The sequence below is a fragment of the Tinamus guttatus genome, unplaced genomic scaffold (assembly GCF_059628265.1).
Source record: "Tinamus guttatus ecotype Peru unplaced genomic scaffold, ASM5962826v1 Tinamus_guttatus_pri_ptg000260l, whole genome shotgun sequence".
Taxonomy (NCBI): Eukaryota; Metazoa; Chordata; class Aves; order Tinamiformes; family Tinamidae; genus Tinamus; species Tinamus guttatus.
Window position 1 is genome coordinate 679142 of NW_028288794.1, and position 19417 is coordinate 698558.

At 44.7% G+C, this 19417-nt stretch overlaps 1 protein-coding gene across 3 annotated transcripts in view; it reads right to left on the reverse strand.

Annotated features, from left to right (window-relative positions):
* Positions 1-19417, reverse strand: part of HDAC4 (histone deacetylase 4) — a 211375-nt gene that overhangs the window by 123150 nt on the left and 68808 nt on the right. The window lies entirely within an intron of this gene.

The following is a 19417-nucleotide window of genomic DNA, read 5'->3' on the forward strand; positions in this document are numbered from 1 at the left end:
GCTAGCCAAGTTTTTCCTAAGCTACTAAAAATATTTGTCAGGAACAAATGCACTCTTGAGCTGCCTCACCATAAATGTCGGAAAACAGCAAGAGTGAGTTGTCCCGGTTGGATTACAGAGCCCAAACGGGTGCAGTCCCGTTGCTGGACAGTCAGTCCTAAACAGAAATAATGTCCCCAAACTGTCCAGTCCAAAATCCATAGAAGTCAAAAGAAAAACTGCTATTCCCTATTCAGCCATAAGTGTCAGAGAGCAGCAAGTTTAATTTATGGCTTGAGTGATAAAACACTTGGTATAGCTTAGTTTTCAATCTGTATTTCTACACATTAATTAATACAATGAAGCCAATATTCATAAAAGGAAACTCGGACAATGTATTTTGATCTTTGTCAATACAGATCTGTTCCAAAGCGTTAAGTTACATTCCTGGAAAACTTCAAATAAGTGAATCAAATAAGTGAGATTGGAGGATCTAAACACGCTGAAAATATGAAAGCGAAGACAGGTGGCTGCAGTAAGCTCCGGAATAACATAGAGCACAAACCCATAGGGAGCAAAAATGATCACAAAAGACTAAGAAGCCAAGCAAATTAAAGCAAGATCCAAAGCAAAGCAAAATACAGATGTATAGCTTTATTATTTCAAGAAAGAACAAATATCGAAGGACAAGAGAAAGCTGGAGCATTCAATGTTCTTTGCTTGCTTCTAGCAGAAACTTATAAACATGCTCAGTGCCAGTTAGTTTAAGAGTACAGGCCAGAACTGGGAACGAAGAGGTTATCTGAGTACTTTCTCACGTATTCTGCTCTTTCAAGCCGATGCAAGTTGCCCTACTCTAATGCTCTGGGTCACTCAATGAACCTCCTGTGCTTGGCTTTAAGAGTGCACAGAAGACTGGAAAAGTCCGAGAGATGGAGAAAGTACATCTTTAAGAAAGACAGGGAGAAAAGCAAGAAGGTTATGGAAAATAGGAATTACTGACCAGTATTTGATTTTCAGAAAGTTTTCAGATATATACCTAGCACATTGCAGCTGCCCACACTTTTCTGACATATTATAAAGTACAAGTGTGACACACACCACTCCTGTGACAGGACACACTTCGGAGCCCTGAACGGCAGTTTGTGAATGGGAATACATGACAGGTTGGCCAGTAGTTGCAAAAAGTGTAATGATAAATGAGTAAGAAAAAAATTAATGGTTAGGCGTAAAATTGCGAGATGAGAAATACCTGGCAAACCGCTCAAAAAAAAAAAAAAAGGAAAGCCAAAAAGCCAAAGCACGTCATAAACCCGAGAGAACCCACGTTCTGGCATTTCTACAAAAGACAAAAGCTCCTTCCAGGACATATTAGCAGGCACATATGTAAGACACAGGAGGTAATTACTCAGTGATGTGACAGCCTCCTGGGCCAAAGCACTGTCCTCAGCTTTGGATATGCTGTTAGAAGATGATGCTGAGCACCAGGAAGAGAGACACCATTACTTTCTAAACCCCCAAAAAAAGAGAGTTTGGTTTAAAAAGAGAGAGATTGTCAGGCTGCATGACTTAGTCACTTTTTCTGGTGTTGGTCCGTTTTATCTGTTTACACCACGAGTTTGAGACCTTTAGACCAAATACCTCTCAGGTCTTCTTTGGTCATACACTTTTTTTGGATGCAAAGCAGAGGAACACTTACTGGAAAACACTTAACAAAATAGTAGTAATCTGATATTTCTGGGAAGGCAGGGAATCAAACCCTCTGCAAAGGACAAGTCATAAAGCTAAGATCTTGCTACTTGGCTCCCAACCGTTATCCTCTACATGACCTTGGCTACGCAGAGCAGACGAGACAGCTCCTGCTACTTGCAGATCAAAGCTTCAAGCTCCTTCCCCAAGTGACTGGGGAGGGGGGCACAAATTGCAAGAGGTTTCATCAACTTTACACTTCTCTATACTAGAGGAAGAATCAGAGCTCTGTTTAATTATTGGAGAAAAGGAAAACGGAGGAAACCTGCTGATATTTGATTCCCCAAACCCAAGAAGAACCATTCCACCTTCATGTCTGCCTCAAGGCATGGCTGGAGGACACCTTCCCACAGCTCAGACAGCACTGCATGCCACAGAAGCAGCTGCATGGCCAGCCACAGTCACTGCAACCCACGAGGCCAGCTAGCATCACATGCAACCCTTTGAAGACTTTGAGGAGAAGAGTGTGGACCTGAGAAGCCTACACTAGCATTATAGTTTGCAACAGGGTCCCACACTTTGGCGAGCATCTTGGAGCCTTCTGGGATGCAACTCATCTGGAAACGCATTCCAGACCACCTAACATGCTCCCAAGGAAATTCTCTGCAGGAGGGCTGACCTAGATTTAGTTCCTCCTAAAACATACAGCCTGCATGGTACCTCTTCAGCACCACCTGTTACCCCAGCATATCCAATCCTGCCCCTATTTGCTATTCCAGTTGCAGCACGTGCGATTCCTTCTTTCGCCTTCCACTTTCCCCCTCTTCCTCTCCGATTGAGTCTGACTTCTGGTCTACAACCTACATTTGTGGTAAGCAGGCTCCTGTGAGCAGCTTAAGATGAGGTACACGCTGCAAAAGTGAGAGCTCCTCCATCTACCAGCATTGCTCAGTGACTTATGTGCTGTCTCAGTTCACGTATAAGCCCACAGCCATTTCATGGCCAGGTGTAAGAACATCCATCTTTTTCCCTGATGTCAGTATGCATGTACCACAGTCACATTATTAAAAAAAAAAAAATACTAAGAAAGAAAGAAAAAAAAAGAGAGAAAGAAATATTTTGAATTTTATACATGGGTTATGAGGTTTTTTTGCTCTATGATAATGTATACACAGCATTCGTACACATCTCTTATTGTCAGGGCCGAGGGCAGGATGGGGAAATAAGTAGGTGGCTTTGGTCAGCTGTATGACAGTCTGTCAAAGCCTTAGCATCCCAGGTAACTAAAGCAGGAGATCCAAGGAAGAAAAAGCTCTTTGTCTCTGACAATTAAGTACAGTCCACTAAATTATCCTGACGCTCATATTAACGTCTATGGTGTATAACAACAAGTTAAAATATTAGTAATGAGAATAGTAATTATCACGGATGTATTATTTATTTGTCTACTCATTCGAAATTTACAGAGGAAAAAAAGGGCTTCAACATTTACAGGAAAGCAATTAAGGCAGCAAATGGATTATTTCTCTTTAAACCTATGAGAAAATGCTCAGTGCATATTTCCTCTCTAATTTGTCTGCACTCAAGAATCTATTTTTGGAACTCTCCCTAGACTGTATTGTAGCACCACATGTACTGTAATGGCATTTTAATTAGCCCAGAGAGCTGGAAGATGCGCTGTGCATCCAAAAGCAGCCCAACAAAATGAGAGCATCCTTCTCTCCCCTTCTTTGAGATTTACTGCTGCTATCAAGTAGCGATACCAATCATGTATTCAATTGGAATTGACTGCAACTACTGTAAAAATCCCGTGCATCTCCACACTCTATAGACTTCAATGAGAACAGATACAGTATTTAAGCACTATATACTTGTATTTTAAAGGTTTAAGGTAAAAATAAAATGCTGCAGATTTCGCTGTAAGAATGAGGGGATGCAGTAAAAGAGGTCATAAAAGAAAAACATGTAACACTTGTGCTTTAAATACGTTAGCGCTTGTCCTTCAAATACAATCAAGAAACACCCCTTAGGATGAAAGCTAATCTAAAACTGTTTGTGTCGGGCTTTAGGCTGTTTTGTTCTGTCTTTTACATCTAATACCAACGTCGGAGACCTCTCACTGCCAGTGACTGACACAAGACGTAAGCAGTATCAGCATGGTCTTGTGTATATTTAGTTTACTATATGTATATTTGATCAGCTATAAGAGTCTTCTTGCCTTTGATGCACTAAAAGCTCGCTCAGGCTGATGCCTAGCTCAGTGCCTAAACGGTTAACACACAGACAGTCTTAGATTTCCTTCACGTCCTTGACAATACTGATTACTCAGGGGACACTAATGTATGTCTAAATGTCACATAGAGCACACATAACATATCACTGGAGCCAGGGGCAGAGTACAGCACGCAGCACCTTGCAAGAAAGACCAGTGATTAGCATCCTAGCTTTATTTTACATCGCAAAATGCACAAATACTTCACCAGAACCAGAAGATACTCGAGCATCATGTCCGCAATGGCTTCGCGCTGCTGCAAAGCAGCTGGTAAAAAGAAATTCAACACACCTCACTTCAGTTAGCAATAGGAAAAGCAACTCTTAAGGGGTTTCTGGGAAGCTCTCCTCTAAGCTAAATACCTCAGGTGCGATGAAACAGGCGATGCTGTGGTCCTTAGGGTGTTTACAGATCAATGTCCAAACGACAATACTTCGAAAAAGCCAAAGTGCAAAAGCGATGTGCTCTACTTCCTGCACCTTTATTTTCCTTAATTCTCTGCAGTGGGAGGATAACGCAGCTCCTTCTAAACATGACAATCTTCAGTCACTTCAGCAGATTCACGTGGCTTGATCTGCCCAAGATTTAAATAAATGTAGCTTTGAGAACCCAGTGTAGTACAAAATAATCCTTTACCTTTAAAGGCAGGCAACCTAAGGTCACATGTTAACCTGTCAAGATGGTCAAAAAGATAGGGCTCAGTTAAACTGGCATAGCACAATTACATCAAAAAAGAACATTTAGACATTTGAGTAGGCTTTTTTCCCCCCACTGCAGGCAAAAAAAAAAAAAAAAAATGAATCCTCTACAGCCAGCATTTGACCCTATCCCCTCAAACAGGAGCAGCATTAGGTGCAGCGAAAGAAAAAAGAATCCCTTCATAAAAGAAACACAAATCAAAACTGTGCTACAAGCACAAAAATATCTGTATTCCCTGTTATTTTTCATTTTCTCCACCTGTAACAAGTTTCAAAATTAGCTCACTTTCTACACAGTGATTAGCCTCAAAGCCTGTTTTGGATAAAAAACTGCCTGCGCTTGCACTAGGAACACAACGGGCATCCAACGGCCCCACGGGGTAGTTGAGGAGGCTCCCCAGTCTCCTGGGTTGAAAGTCAAGACCAAGAAAGAAATCTACCTGCTACACCATGGGTTGACCTAGCAGAGGCACTGGCACACGAGAGCGGGACACTGGGGCATCCCAATGTCCCAATTTGTTCACAAATGCACTTCAGTTCCTGAGACAGGAGCCAGGTTCCCCTCCGCTCAAGGGCCTCAGCGCCGTGCGTGTGCGGAGCTCCTGCGCGTCGCGGCCCGTCCCCCTGAACACTCTCTGTTTTCAGCTCTTCAGTCACACACACAAGATCACTATCTTGTTCGATACACACAGAGTCACTCCTAGGCACGCAACGCGAGGGAAGTACCGCACTGGAGACTATCTGCTATTTTAGGCTTATCTTACCCAAACGCTTCCTGCAGTAGCTCTTCTTGAGCCAACATGAGAAGGTATCTGGAGCATCACATCCAATACCCACTCTTCCCAAGCACTCTCCATCTCCAGCAGAGCAGAGGCTCAGCACTTCCATTACAAACTCAGCGTGTGCAATACCCCACGCACAAGCTTGCAACGATACCCCAGAAAGACACACTTTTACATAAACCCAACATTCATGTTTCTGAACTTAGGATTTATTCTCAGCAATTCAATGAACTATGGAAACAAAGTGATGAGGTAAAGTCTGGTTGCTGGAGATGAGAAGAGTAAAGGAAGGTTAAATGCATCTCTGCCACAGTGGGAGACATCTTCATTTCCTTTTCCCACCACTGTTCAGCTATCAAAACCCACCATAACAAGATAAAGTGATATTTGCTCCTGTTACTGTATAAACATTAATCTCCAAAGCTTTTGGCACTATCTTTAATACAGTTTACAGATAAACAGCAAGGCTTAAAATCATGCAGATGAGGGTGATTAAGATAACTACATGAATACCTGGACCAGGGAACGATGGGAATTACAAGAATGTAGAAGCTGAAACACTAATATTTCAGCTATCGTTACAAGCTTTCAGGTTCTTTTTTAGTGCAGATTTTAAATTTCATAAGCAACGAAATTGGCTGAAAGTCTGATCACTTACAAACTGTATGAACAAAAATTCTGAACTATCATTTATCAGGCTTCAGGAAGCTTTACAAAGAGACTATTCAACTTGTATTGAACTCCCAACTAGACAGATGATGCCCAGTACACAAGCAATTACATTAAATCCCAGGTTCTGAAGGCTGGTCTGAATTTCAGTTTCCTGCAAGACCACATCACTGCTTCCACATCTGGCTCAGGAACAGTTTAATCAGACACACCGTCTTGGGTAGGCACATGGAGTTTCTAGGTGAGCATGGCACAGTACAGAGCATAAATGAGCAGCTCACACCCTCACTGCCCCCGTGTTGTCCCAGGGCACTGCAGGAGCTCAATCCATTGGGAATGAGGTGCTGCAGGCAGGATCAAGCTGGTACTTCCACAGAGTCCTGCACCGGTATCCTAGGCCTAACTGGCAGAACATCAACTACTGCCAACTCCAAGCACCAGAAAAGTTGAGATCTACCTCTCCTCAAGTATGTCACCTGTTAGCTATCAGGTTTTGGTATTTTGTACATAATGATGTTGATTAATGCACAACTTTCTAACATTTGAGCTTCAGATATTTTTAAATCCTGGAGAAGGAGAGTAGATACCATTTTCACAAACTTGGTGGTACACCATTTCCCCCTGTTTCTAATTGTCACTGCTCATGACTAGATCGCTTATTACTATAAATACATTCATACATTTCCTTCCCCAGCATGACATACTTCAATTTTAAAGGCAAGAGGATTTATCAGCTCTTGTAGATAGCACCATCCTCATTGCTTTTCTGCTGTAAATGAGTACACACTACTGGCAAGAGTGGAGGAGGATACAATCTGCCACCATCTGCAGGGTGCTATCCATCTGAAGAGGTGACTGTCCTTAAGAAACTAACACAGCCCAAGTATTAAACTATGAAATATTATATTCAACTAACACCAGTACAAAATATTCTCTTTTCTATTATCAGTTTGTTTATTTATACATACACACAGGCAGACACACACCTAGAAGGTAAGTACCAACATGCTGTAATCACAGATAAGTATTTCTGCATGAAGGCAGTACTATCAACGTAAGAAGCTCCGTATACTGAGACAGATCACATGAACTTTGGTGAACCAAAACCAGCAGAATCTCCAGGACTTTAGATTCAGTAGGAGAGGTGCTGCTGGCATCCAGCCATTTCCCAATCACAGACTATTCAGAATATAAGAATTCACTTTTGAAAGCTATAATATTCACAGATATAATGTTACTTTTATGAAAACTAATATTTAACCAGGTTTTAAAACACTGATTGGTAATACAAAAAATGAAGTGAGGGGGGAAAAAAAAAATCTTGAAATTATCCCCATTTGTCAGCATTGAGAGACACATGAAGCTCATTTTGAAGGCAGGAGAGAAGATTGAATAACTTGCTTAATTTTCCCTTCTCTCCAGTTGAATAAACTGCCAAGAAGAAACCCAGCTGGGAGGTAACCTGGGTCCTCTGCATCTTTGGAACCTGGGTTCCAAAGAGGTTCCCGCTCCTACCCACACATCCACAGAATATTATTTATTTCTACTGGGTCTGCTTGCATTATACCCAAGCTAGTGAGATACCTCTTCGAAGAGGGATAGAGCTGCATTTACTTGCACAAGATGCCAGCGGTCCCTAGCACACACACACACCATGCTCCCAGCCTCAGCTCCGCAGTGTCCCCTCAACCGACTCTTCAGCCTCCTTAAAAAGTTAATCGAAAGGTGCCTTCTTACCTTGAATGCTATAACTAACTTTTTTTTGTTGGTGGTGGTGGTGGGTTTTTTTTTTTTTTTTTTTTTTTGTGGAAATAACTCTCCTTAGATCAGCCTCCCTATGAAGGCAAACGACCCATAGAGAAGAGCAGTGGCTGGAGATCCCGACAGCCCCCGAGGGTGTACGGATGTCACCCAGGTGAGGGGAGGATTGCAAAGGGACTTTTTATACTGCCATCTGCTGTCATGAATACACGGGAAAGAGAAGAGGCTTTTTGCTTGCTGTCAGAGAGGTAGAAATGCCATCAAAGGCTGGTAGGCACCTCTCGACGTGCAAGTGCTCCCGCCTGCCTTTCGGGACCAGCTCCTTACCACGGTTCACAGGGGGCTCTTCCCAGGTAACACCTCGGGCTCACATCAGCCCCGCTCCCCAGGGCCACAGCAGATCTCTCCCGTGGTCAAGACTGCGGGGGTACTGTTGGGGCTTTGGATTTTGTAATTTTTGAGGCTGATTTTGACACACTGATTTTCAATTCCAAGAAAGTAGTTGATATTTCCTTTTAGTGCATTGATCAAAAGCATATGAATTTGGCAGCAATTTTCAAGCTAACAGCAGTAACTCACAGCAACGCTGTGCAGCAGGTAAGGAATACAACTGCCATCACTCAAGAAACAAAACATGCAAACAGGGAAAGAAAAGTCCTTGAACTGACCCAACACAACTGAAGGCTTCTGAGAAAGCTCCCCAACACCCCAACTGCACAGCCGGGGTGCTCCAACAACAGCTCAAGAGCCCCCAGAGCAGATCACCAGGAAAGCAGCTCCTCCTTGCTGGTGCAGATCACCAGGAAAGCAGCTCCTTCTTGCTGGTGCAGTCTCTTTTCATGACAATATGCACTGTTTTAACTACAGGAGACAAAAAACGTGTTGGAAGTGGTTCTAGACCCCTGGCTAGAGTCCTGGACAAGGTGACCCTGCTTGAGCAGGGTGGGTAGATGAGGTGGTTTCCAGGTCGCTTCCAACCTCAACTATTCTGTGACACAGAAAGAAACCTCAAGAGGAAGCAAGTAGAGCTGAACTGATAGCCAGCTGAAAAGGCACAAGACCCCACAGGTACAGAGAGATCTCTTGGAACATGCAGCAACGAGTACACCAACTGTTCTTCTATGGTTTATTCTAAGCAGCTCTGACTTTCAGCCATGAGATTACCACCGGCTTAACTGCTTGTGCTTATGGCTCTCGCTTATTGCTCAATGCCAGCAGCCTCCTCACTGCAAAAGCAAATCTGCGTTTGGATAAGTCATACATATTTCAAACCAGGTAAAAAAAAAATCTTTATCCTTATCTCATACCATGTTTCCTCTTCCTTAGCTTCTAAGTTGTTGGCACTTCTCTCGGAGGACCTGCTGAGAGCCTGTCAGATGCCCGGGTTCATCTATCCACAGTATTTTACACTCATTGTCAAAAGGGACTCCTGACGCGTTAAAAACATTAGGTGCTTTAAACAGAGAAGAGACACAGAAACAGATTTAAGCGTACAGTCAAGGGAGAGCCACGGTGACTCATCCAGAGGATAATTCCTCACCCTGACAATAGGGCTACCATGGCAAGCTCAGACAAGGAAAGGTATGGTCATCCTCAAGCACAGGCTAGAACTGGCAAACTTCCCCCACACTAACTTGAGGAAAGCAAAGGGAATTTGCTACCCCCGCGTGTTCACAAGCAGTTTCCAAGCCAAGAGAAGAGAGTCCATGTTATCACGGGGTTAACCCAGGACACTCTTGCATGTTGTTAAAACAAGCTCAGATGCTCAGTAGCTGGAATGCAAGAGTCTTGTCAACCACCCTCCTTCCCCTTGGAGATTTGCACTCCACGGTGGCTGCACAACAGCCAAAACACTTGCTGCCATCCACAGACTGGGCCACCGCACACGATCAGCGAGGGTGACAGAAGCCACCAAGCATCAGGCATCACACATTTATTCCCAAAACAATGGCAGCTCAGAATTACTCTTTCACATTGCAGTAATTCAAGTGAGACCACATCCCCTCCCCACCAGAGAGGTTGGAATAAACGGGATTCACAATGTATCAGGGAGTGAAATGCAAGGAAATGGTCTTTGCACACGGGTGTCTCAGCACCGTTCCAACCTGAGCCCATCGAGGAATTTTAAGGTAAGATCTGCAACAAGGTGCTATAGTCCTGGAAGCCTTTTCCCAGTAGATGTCACTGTCTCCAACAAATAGTGAACTGCAGACATCTCCCATCAGCAACCAGCTACAGCCCAATATGAAATTCTACCCCCAAGAAAGAAAGTTTTTCTCTTGGGCAAACTAATTTCACTTCAAAAGACCAGAAGTATTGCAAACATTGGAAAAAAACTACATGAAAGCATGGAGGATATATGCAAGAAAATATTTTTACTGTTATTTTCAACTTATTTGCCCAGCTGCATTCTGTGCCCATAGGAAGAGGAACAGGCCAGGAATCTGCACATCCGCTGCTGGGCCACGGAGCTTTGCTGCAATCGAGCAAGGGCCAGTTCTTTGCACAGAGAGTCTCCTTCCACCCGAAAGAGCTTGCTGCTTGGCAAAAGTGCTCTGCACTCACCTAATTCATGGTATTTAGGCAGCAGAAAACTGTGCTAAATTCAAAACAAAAACAAAAGCACCAAAATAAATTCACACAAATAGTGTATTAACAGTCACCACTCGTGGAAGGTTGAATTTGCAACGTATAGTCTTGCAGGGGACTGAAGAGAGGAGAGCGAAGAGCCGACCGGCCCCGCGGAGCGCATCTGCGTAAGCAGCACCGCCACCTGCACCACCGCGGCACGTAAGGCCTGTCCAGAGACGGCTGGGGCGAGATAATAGGAAATCCCAGAAGATTTTTAACATCTGGGTGAGGCCTGAAATCCCTGAGGATTTCTTTCAAGTGACTGCATGATGAAATATTCTTCAGATGTTACAAAAGGGAAGAAAAGTTCCAGAGAAACGCTCTGTACAGGTCGCAACAAGGAAAAAACATTTGCTGCACACCTCAGTATCTGATCCGCTTCCCAACTCCGAGGACGATTCCGTTCGCCACGGACGGCCGCCAGGCTCGACCCTCACAAGCAGATGAGCTGTGCAGGCAAACGGGGGGGAAAAACAGACTGCAAACCACCTAAATATCACACGAACCCCTGCGCTCTGCACCTAAAAGTGTTAAAATAGCAGAAATCTCAAATCAGGAAAAACTAAAAGGGCAGTCGCACTTCCCCAGCCCTAGGCAGCCCATCAGAGATGACTTATGCACCTCTACGCTTTCCCATGCACCCTTCCCACCCGCCCAAATGCTGCCTTAGGGAAAAAAAAACAAAACAAAACAAAAAAGCAAATGAATGTGTTGGTTTCACAACCAAATTAGCCCAGTAAGGATAAAACATTAACGATGTTTTTTGAGCTTTTTTTTTTCTTTCTCTCTTTAGGAGCTCCTCCCAAGCTTCCGCAAAGCAAATCTCTGTCACAACCACCGAAAACACAGCGCTTCACGTCGTGCCCAGGGTGATGCTGCACTTTACACAGGCAAGCACCGCCAACTTGCACACTGCACGGTTAGTAAAGTAAAAAAAGTAGTCACCTGATAACTGCTACCGGAAAGGCAAGCCACAGTATCATAGCTATAGAGAGTTTAACAAACACATACCCCACCACAAGCAGGAAATTAAAAACCACAGCTAAATAAAACAAAGACCGAGAGTTGCAAGCGATGCAGTAAGCCAGCTTACAGAAGGAGCAATGACAAGAATTGCCATCATTCTCAGTAATCAAAAATTATCTTAAAAATCAAGGTTCAGGGGATTTTTGAGTAAATCATTCATTTCTCATCAGGCGACAGGAAGCAGAAAAGTGTAAATTAAGATACTGTTTTTTTCCTTGAGGCACCATGAGGTCAGTATTAATCAGAAAAAAAAGAGTCAACAGAAGACTTCAGTGCTTTGTTTTGATTTTTTAATATCTGAAGATATTTGCAGCCCACTAATCATCTGAAAACCAGGCTTGCAGCAGAGCTTGCTCTCTGCCCCAACCAAACGCGAGCATCTCATGACTAACTAGTCCATTAGGGCTTATTCTGGGAGGGTGAAATCTTCAGACTGAAGGAAGGAAAAACATAAAAACCGAAAAAGTCATCAGCAGCAAACGCAGAGAGTAAGGGGAAAAAATATATAATATATATTGAGATATAAATATAGCCTTTTTTTATATATGTGTGTGCATATATGTGTATACACATATCTCACAAGGCTGGTTTCTCTCATTGCCATGGAAAAGGTCTTGCAAGCGAGAGGTGAATGTGAACAGGTAATACCGTACAGGGCCTTTGCAGGACAGTGACTCCTGCAAGAAGTGCTAAGGAGACCTATTGTGCACATACATGTAGGGAGGTCAACAGCTCTCAGGGTGGGAGGCCGCACAAAGTTGTGCCGTGTCTAACGGATGTAGAAGCGCGCAGGGAAGACGGAGCTGGAAAGCGAGCGGCTCCTCGGAGCGCCGCGACGCACCGGGCTGGCGCGGGCGCCCGTGCTGCTCCCCGGCACGGGCTGCCTCCACGGCCGCTCCTAGCGACGAGACTTCTCTGGAAGGAGGGAAGCAACAAATAAAAACCCACCAACTGACAACCACCACCACCAAACCCCGCGCGTCTCGGTTGTGCTTCTGTCTCTGCTCAGCAGCCGCAAAGACAACAGGGCGCTCCGCTCTGAACGAGGCGGGACTGGGTAGAATAGCCCCGTCTTTTTCAAGTCAGCCACCTCCCAGGTGATGCTGCTTTCAGCAGCAAGGCCCTTTAGAGGTGACCCTTGCTACGCAGTCATCACCTAATATTTTTAAAGAATATGTACATTTAATGCAAAACTAGCCTTAAACACCCTCTTTCTCAGCGTATGCAAGTAAACTTAAAAGTAACATGTTTTTACAGTTGTTTCATTATGGTCAGCAGTGGCAGATTCAGTAAACGATCCTATACCAAAAAGGTGCAAGAAAACTTAAAAGGAGCGTGAAGATCTCCAAATAAATTGGTGGTGTTTAACTCTGACACCTCTTTGCTCAATCAGGCCATTCCCTAAGCTGATTTAAACAGCTCTGGGGAGGAACATGAGATCTTTTTCTTGTGCCAAGTCATTTTAGGAGCCCAAATGACGCTATGGGAGTGCAGGATGACAAGGCTGACACCAGTTAAACACGGTGACTATGAGCAGGTGAAGAGGAGTCGCCTGACATTTGCCACCGCTCACCACATTCATTAGGAGCAGGGATGTTCACAAGACTCAGCTTCTCATTTCTCAGATGTACCTTAGTCAAAAGAAGAAAGAAGATTCCGTGCCTTGCTAAATGATAAATAAATGCCTCAGTGACCTTTGGCTGTTGCTTCTGAAGTTTCACATATCCTCAAATATTTTAATTTGTATTTTAATACCTCTTTTCTCCAGCTAGGGGTGGGGGACCACCACTCTGCTTTGCTCTCAACTACTTTCATTGATGCAACTGCACTGAGACACAAACTTCTCAAACCAAAAATATCAATCGATGGCCTCCCTGAAAAAAAAAAAAAAAAGAAAAGAAAAAAGGAAAAAAAAGAATTTTGCTCCATATTTCAACACACAGGACACCCAACTAGCAAGAATTTCTAATGCTCTGTACACCACAGGCAAAGCAGCAGCTGAAAACAGTTAACATCGGCTACTTTTGTTACTCCATATATGAGTCCCTCAGCTCTATAGGACTTTTTCAACTTCTTGAATTGAAAATTCACAAAGATGGAGTCACTTGGCCCCTGTGTCAGTACTACACAAGAGGGACCTGAGCCAGGCAGAAGCCTTTGGACAGGCTTTGATGCAGAACGGGCAAGCTGAAGCTCACAGAGGGGACCTGCAGCACAGGGAAACCGTCCTCCGTTCTGCATCCACTGACACATTTAACGCCACTCTGACAAATGCAAAAAACCAAAAGCTTCGTCTGCAACTTACCCATGGACTAGTCTGTCCCGCTATCCAAAAGCGGCAGTAACCAGTACGAAGTACCGAGCCCGCACCCGTTCCTTGCTCTGCATCCTGGGTTCTGCCTCCCCTCTGCGGCGCGTTGGGAAGCCACCGAGCAGCACAAGGGAAGTTCTCCCCCCTTGGCTCCCAACCGCTGCTCGGCACCCAAAGCATGTGCTCCCATAGCTTCCTCTGAACAGATATTGTTCTCCACCTCCAGCTGAAAATTCATCTGGGCCACGGCATTGTCAGCCTCTATTCCCATCTCCGGCGTACATGAGGTCTGACCTTTTCAAATTTACATTTACAACATTCAAAGTCCTTGCGAGCTCTGTTAAGTCCCATTACAGAGAAAAATGAACTTCAAGGAATTTCTGGAATGGGGACTGGAGTACTGATGTTTCCTAAGGCAAAACACATACTGCTTGTATTCGAATTTACTAATGTGCTGGCAAACAAGAGAAAATTGAATGACAAAAGCAACCTAACTAGCTGGAATCCTCCGAAAGATGGAAAACAGACTTCTAAGTCAACCAACAGAAAAGAACGAAAATGCAGCAGCAGCAGTTAATATTCAAGGGCAATAAACATTAATGCTCCAAATTAAGAATGCAACAACAACAAAAAAGCAGACCACCAACTGTATTTCCAAAAGAAAAAAGTTAGGATTTACTAACAAAGTTTCTCTACTACGTATCAAACCGCTTCTCTTTCCTTCTGCAGACACCAGAAATAGCACACAATTTATATGGATGCTTCCATACAGTAGCTTCACCACGACATATAGTCAGTATGTTCTCCACTGCGGGTTTTCTGGGTCCCCATTCCCTCCCCTCGACTAGAAGAGGGGCTTTTCCCACCACTACCCCCGAGCAGAAACCATCCACGCTTCCCCAAAGACACCAGTCACTTGCAGTGTATCCTCACACCCCAAAACTGTGGTCTTACCAGCACTACAACGCTGCCTGGCAATACTTGTATTTCATCGCACAAGAAGTCACAACCACATGTCCGATTCAACCCTCACCCAAGAGGAGACTTCTCCCATTTACAGTATCTTTGGGTTGATCTCCTCAGTAAAGAAACAAGAGAATGGGGAGAATTGGGCCTCCTTGATCCTAGCTGTTCTCCATTGCCACAAAGCACCAGCATCTGGAAGTACTTCCAAGTATACAAAACAGAAGACACCCTCAGTCTAATATTAAGATGTGACATAAAAGAGCAGCAATGCTACTAATTGCACTTCAACCCTTCTTACATACTTTGGATTTTAGCATGCTGATCATTGAAGACAAGGAGGACAAACAGGGGGAATAAGCTTACGGAATAGCAGAATTCTGCACAAACTGTCCACTGGGACCTGCCACCTCCCTTAACGCAGCCTCGCATCACCACACACGCATAGAGGTTTCAGCTTTGCAGACACAAGGGAGGATGGGAATATACAGGTGACCCGAGAGAGATGCCCATTCGGTGGGCAAGAAAGCTGTTCTTCAAAGAGCTGCCCGGGTTTTGGTGCGGCAGCCAGGCGGGAAGGCCCGAGGGCAGAGCAGAGCTGGCTGCAGCAGGGACGAGCACGACCATCCCGGCCAGCTGCTGACCATTCAGCTTCCTGCAAATACCCCGGGAGCGCTCGGAAGCCAGCGGGTGAAAGCACATTCCAAATTAAGTTAAATAAAGCATAAGTTACACTCCTAGGGCTGCTTCCTCTGCCTAGCTGGATGTGCTCACTCCTTCATGCTTGATGCAAAGCCAGCTTGCCAACCTGTAAACACACTTCTTAGTTTGGTACACTGCAAATCTTCTCTCCTATAAAATATTTAGTCTCATAAAATTACTTTCCCTCAAAAAAAGCTGCAATTTTTGCACTGTGTACTGCACAGGAATGATACATATGTGTACATATATAATACTTTACATAAAGTGTAAGTCATAAAATTTTCCTCCCCCCCCCCCCGCTACATTACTCCAATGACCATCTATCCAATCTGCCCTCCCACTAGTAACTCTGGAAAATTATGATCCACAAATCCACAGTGGAAAGTCAGACAGGGTTAGGGAACTGATGGCTGCCTGCAGAAGGAACAAAACTCAACGAGCTCACAGAGACGGAGGGCAGAGGAAAGTATTGTGCAAAGGGAAACAGGAAGGTGCAAAGAAACCAGAAAATGGGACACAGTCTGCCAAAAGGAGGCTTCCAGAGTCCTGGGGAATACAAGCTGGGACTGCAAGCTTTTACAGCTCGCTTTTAGAGTTCCTCAGAAAGTTTACCTGGGAGATGGAGAGGGAAAGCGGGGGGTTGCAAATTTCTCTAAACCTCTGAGCAAATTAGCTAAAGCACCGAGCACAGAGCTTTGCTGCACTAGAGAGGTGAAGACCAGGATCGAGCTGGTGCCACAGCCTCCTGGCCAGCACTCATGGCGATGCACAGGCAGCCTTGCAAAAGGGGCCAAGTGAAAAACCAGCTGCAAGAATGGGAAAACCCTTCCAGCACCTCCAGGGAAAGGACACTCCACCCAGGGGACTCTGCACTTAGCATCACAGAAGCAGCATTCAGTAGCGTTGAAACCAACTGACAAAATACCTTGTTCTTTTGTTTTCAGACTGAAGATGCACCTGACTTTGTAACTAGCTGGCTCTTAGACCTGAGCTTTTAGATCACACCCAAAACGGCTTAATATAAACCAGATTATGCAAATACTTTAATCTGAATCCAGTAGTGACATGCTCTAAGACAAAAACGTAATCTCTCGTGCTGTTCAACATCAGGTTGGGACCTGCAGAGCACTCCCAAAAAGACATACCTAATGGAAATGCAAATATATTTGCAATTAAAAGTGCATCTGAAGTAAAAAGGTTCAGCACCCCCTTCACAGGCAGGAACAAAACAAAAAAGTAAACAAAATGTAGCTCAGATGATTAGCTAGCATCATGGACAGATGATGGAGCAAGTGCTCTAGGAACTTAACTATCCTCAGAACAGGCCCCTGTCTTTCTATAGCCAGGAATTAAAAAACAGATTGTTCAATCCCTATGTGACTTCTCCTGTTTAAAGTCTAGCCTTTCCTTAGATTGTCTACTTCCCTTTGAATGGAGACAAATCACAACCATCTCTAACTAAGAGCATTCACAGGATTAACTCTTACTTTAGTGTCTCTAATGTTGAGTTCGTATCAGCAGCAGAACAGCCACAGCAGAAGACCCGAAGGCTGGAATCATTAGAAACTCCATCGTTAAGAGCTGAACTACTACAATTAAAGTCCTTCAATAATAGCTAAAGAGCAAAAAAAGGTAGAAAATTTTGTGGTTTTCTTTTCTGTAACTGTCTCCACAGTAAGTGTGACCACACTGCCATATCCACACCCAAGGAATTAAACAGCTCTCAGAGTAACAAGCTATTAGGTAGACCTGGAAGGGCCATGTTCCAACCCTGTTGCAATTCTCACAGGCCAGTTTTACTGCAAGCCCTTTAAAGTTGTCATCTTCAATGCCAGAGCAACTGTTATATACCAAAATATTGCATACCAAACTCACCATTTCAAACAACTCTTAGTAAAGCAAGCTTGTTCAGATCTTCATTGCAATAAGTGACATATTCTTTGCCGTTGACTTCTGCAACTGAAGTATAATTTGAAAATGCGAAAGTAACTTTGTCTTGAAAGTTAACATGCACGTGGCTGACTGCTGTGCATAGGGAAAGTTTAAATTCATGGCTTATGCATAAGAGAAAATAAAGTTGTACAGGTAGCTGACAGGCAGGAGAAGTGTAGAAGTTGCAGAACACAGTGATGTAAACACTGATGTCCTTACTAGCAATCTTCAGATCTTCAGGAGAAGACCTACGATCATGCTGCGTTGATAACTAAAGCAATCAAAAACACATACAGGGCTCCTCGAGGACAGGAGCCGAGGCCAGGGCCGGGCTCGCGGGGCAGCAGGTCGCCCTCGGAGCGGAGGCACCTCGGCGGCGCTCGCGCGGGGACAGCGGGCGCTCCGCTCCTCCTTCCCCAGACACACACCCAGCGAATGACGAAACCGCGGAAGGCAAATCTATTTTTACGACTGCAGACACCATTACAAATGCAAGCAGTCCCTCACAATACGGTGTTTTTATTATGCACATGAAATTATTATCAGTCCTCGATAGTCGATAGTAGCTATAAAAGTCCAAGGACTTTGGACGTGCAGTTTGGAAACACACGGATCAATGGAGCTCTTGTTTGTGCCGCAGTTTAGGAATTCTCGCTTTTAAGGATACACTGCACTAATTTGACACTATTGTGATAAGGCTGAGCTTTTACACACGCACAGTTAGGAATTTCTCAGGGGCAGCTTCTCCACGTAAAATCACACATACTTGTTGTGGTGAGACTGCACTACTGCACCTGACACAGGCAGGCAGAGCCACACACTGCACAACCTACCTGCTGATGTACGTCTACACATTTGTATTTGCTGTAGAAGCAAAGACCCCTCCTGAAACAACAGCACAGCTGAACCGGGAAAACCCAGCAAGCAAATGTCTAGACTTGCTCAAAGCATTTCAGCTACTATGCTGCTGAAGTACAACAAGGTTTTAGCAGCATGCATATATGCAGTTATCTAAAAATCTAACTTTGCTCGGTGAAGGGTCAGAAAAGAGAAAGTACCAGCCCATGGATTTTGGAGAAACTCTGTAATAACAGTTTTTAACTTAACATTTCCTCTGTTTGCTTGAAGAATTACATAAAATAAAATAAAGGTTAAGACTATTGCACAGAAGCTCAGAAGGATCACAAGCAACCCCATGATGTGGAAAGCTAATGCAGAAGAGTTAAGAGACCAAAAATTTCCAAGTGCAATCTTAGGTTACAGAATGACAACATACCAGGGTATTTAACAATTTCCACTTACGTTGAGCTAATAGAAAGATTTAACATGAATTTCCACTGAATTAGTACCAAAAGCTTTCCTTTAGCTTAGGAGGGAAAAAGATATTTCCCCTCCTACTTTTTCAGATTGTCCAGGATTCATTTAGGAGAGGAGACGAAGCACGAAAAAGTGCCAAAATTAAGCGGGGTTTGACCAATTACAGCTTTCCCCTCGTGCTTGGCTCTTTCTCAGCACGAGATTTCTCCTTCTCCCATCTGCCAAGGCCACGCATTACCCTGCCCTACGAAAATCTGCAACGTGCCTCATTTTGACCGCGTACTTCCAAACAAACGGGGCAGAGCCTCGCGTGACCCTCCTCTCCTCTCCCCTTCCCGGGTTTCCCCGGAACAGCAGCATCCGCCCTCCTCCAGCGGCGCCTGCAGCAGGACCCGCGCCCTGGCTCGCTCCCGTGCGGTCACCCGGATCTGGGGGGAAGCCGCGGCGCTGCCGGGAACGGCGCGGCGGCTGCGCCTGTTCACGACTCTGCAAACCCCCCAGCGGAGCAGGATCCCACCCACGGCCTCCCCAGGCTCCCGCACTTTTTCCGGAGGCTCCGTGTGGGACTGAGGAGCCCCATGGACTCGGCCACTCGGGGCACGCTGAGCTCCCAGGCCCAGGGGCTACCAAGCACAGCGCAACTGCCCCCACCGTGTGCCAAGCCAGAACGCCACTTCATTAGAAA